Genomic DNA, 3,207 nt, shown 5'->3' with positions numbered 1-3,207 from the left:
ATCTCCGCAGATCCGTCCGTCAGATTTGCGAACGGATTGCACCAGTGCGATCAGCACCTCGTAGACAACAGATCTACGATTTTGGTTCACCTCGAACGGTCACGGATTCGCGACGAAATCCATTCTCTCTCCATAAGGCCAAAAAGACGCACAATTACATATAAAACGCGTATTTTTGGATTTTCTCAAAATCCGTGCATCAAACTCAAAATCCGTCAGCGCCAGTAGTTCCAGAATAGCTGAATCCTTCGAAATGAGCTATTGGACTGCTATGAACGGAGTCCGATACGCACCAGAAGCCAACTCTACTCCGTGGCCTCTCCGGAAAATCGGAGTTACTATTCACTTAGGTGAAAACTAATAATCGTGTATCTTCTCCGTTTTAGCTCATTTTCTCCTGAAACTTGACGAGTGCTTATGTAATTAAATTACACATAAACATCATCAATAGAGAGTTTAGTTGCACTGTAAAAATCTCAGTCCTTACATATACATTGCAATCTTACTCTTTTATGATTTAATAAAACATTCTTAAAGCTTAATAGAACACTGGTATCAGTTTTTTGGTTTAGAACAATTTTATGTCATAATAGAACAGTTGTAAAGGTTAATAGAACATTCTTAAAACTTAATATAGAACACTGCTATCAGTTTTTTAGTTTAGAACAATTTTATGCCATAATAGAACAGTTGTAAAGGTTAATAGAACATTCTTAATAGATTTATGGTTGTCAACACTCTTTTGTCATAGTAAAATAGAACACTTTTAGAGCTTAATAGAACAGTTATAAAGGTTAATAGAACACTCTAAATAGCTTTATGGTTGTCAACACTCCTTTGTCATAGTAGAACAGAACACTTTTATGCCATAATAGAATAGCTGTAAAGATTAATAGAACACTCTTAATAGCTTTATGGTTGTCAACACTATTTTGTCATAGTAGAACACTCTTAGAGCTTAATAGAACAGTTTTATCAAGTTTACAGTTGTGAACATATATACTGTCACGCCCCGGGGTCCCTTTTTTAGTTTGAAACACATCGGAAAAGCGTTTAAATTTTTTTTTTTTTTTTAAAGCCTGACCCCAGAATATGCCAGATCCGCCACAAATACAGGGAATCCACTGTTCACACGGACAGAGTCTCCCCTGTATTTGCACGGCGTCGCACGAGTACAAAAGTACAAACAGTATACAACCACAACTAAATGAATATACAGATAGCTATACATTCATACATTCACTATTCACACCGTAGTTTTGCATTCGATGTTTAAACAAAAGTCCACGAAAAACCTTTTGAAAACTGTTCCATACGCGAAAACTTTTATCTTTTATAAAGGCTACCACGAGGGGTAGAAAACCTTTTATTTTGCCAATCCAGAAATCCTTTTATTACATTCATGAAAGTCCACATATTCCAATGTAATAAAAATACTGAACCATATAAACTGACTAAGCTATAACANCAGGGACCGGTTCCCGAACGTCCACCCTGCGTAGCCGGAGCTGCTGCGCGCAGGGCAACCGGTCTCTCCTTATGGGACCGGTCTCTGGGGGACCGGTCTCTCAGGCAGAGACCGGTTCCCGAGAGCTATCCTTCCAGGACTTAGCCGATTTTTCGGCTGTCTCATTCTGCACGCGTTCGGGGACCGGTCTCTCCCTTCAGGGACCGGTCCCCGAGAGCTGAAAATCTGCAGTTTTGCAGAATTTAATTCTTTAGCTCTCGAAAACCTTCCACAACTCACTTTTACTCATTTTAACACTTTCGAACTTTCCGAAGTGTTCCATCCTCGCACTTTGGTAAATTTGACTAAAGTTCGACTTTTATTTTCCGAATTTTCGGTATATTACAATATGAGTGTGCTCATTAGCCATAAGATATTCCGGGGAGTAGTATAACTGTTTTATTTTAAGCTATAACTACAAAAATAAAACCTACCATATAGAAGTAGACATATAGATGTGAAAGGTATATGGGTGTGCTCTTTAGCCCAACAGATGTCCGAGAAGTGTTATAACTGTTCTATTTAAACTATAACTGCAAAATAAAACCTACCATATAGAAGTGGATATATAGATGTGAAAGGTATATGGGTGTGCTCTTTAACCGTACAGATATTCCACGGAGTGGTATAACTGTTCTATTTTAAGCTATAACTGCAAAAATAAAGCCTACCATATAGAAGTGGACATATAGATGTGGCAGGTATATGGGTGTGCTCTTTAGCCCATACAGATGTTCCGGGGAGTGGTATAACTATTCTATTTGAAACTATAAGTAAAAAAATAAAGCCTACCATATAGAAAAGGACATATAGATGTGGCTGGTATATGTGTGTGCTCTTTAGCCCTACAGATGTTCTGGGGAGCAGTATAACTGTTCCATTTTAAGCTATAAGTGCAAACATAAAGTCTACCGTATAGAAGTGGACATATAGATGTGTCTGGTATATGGGTGTGCTCTTTAGCCCTACAGATGTTCCGGGGAGCAGTATAACTGTTCCATTTTAAGTTATAACTGCAAAAATAAAGACTACCATATAGAAATGGGCATATAGATATGGCAAGTATATGGGTGTGCTCTTTAGCCCTGCAGATGTTTCGGAGAGTAGTATAACTATTCTATTTGAAGCTATAAGTACAAAAATAAAGCCTACCATATAGAAGTGGATATATAAATGTGGCAAGTATATGGGCGTGCTTTTTAGCCCTGCAGATGTTCCGGGGAGCAGTATAACTATTCTATTTGAAGCTATAAGTACAAAAATAAAGCCTACCATATAGACGTGGGCATATAGATGTGGCAGGCATATGGGTGTGCTCTTTAGCCCTACAGATGTTCCGGGAAGCAATATAACTGTTCCATTTTAAGCTATAACTTCAAAAGTAATGTCTACCATATAGAAGTGGACATATAGATATTGCATTTATATGGGTATGCTCTTTAGCCCTACAGATATTCCGGATAGTCGTATAACTGTTCCATTTTAAGCTATAACTACAAAAATAAAGCCTACCATATAGAAGTGGATATATAGATGTGGCAAGTATATGGGTGTGCTCTTTAGCCCAGCAGATGTTCCGGGGAGTAGTATAACTGTTCTATTTGAAGCTATAGTACAAAAATAAAGCCTACCATATAGAAGTGGACATATAGATGTGGCAGGTATATGGTGTGCTCTTTAACCATACAGATGTTCCGGTG

Source organism: Ananas comosus, linkage group 14, assembly GCF_001540865.1.
Source record: "Ananas comosus cultivar F153 linkage group 14, ASM154086v1, whole genome shotgun sequence".
Taxonomy (NCBI): Eukaryota; Viridiplantae; Streptophyta; class Magnoliopsida; order Poales; family Bromeliaceae; genus Ananas; species Ananas comosus.
This window is presented reverse-complemented; position numbering follows the sequence as displayed.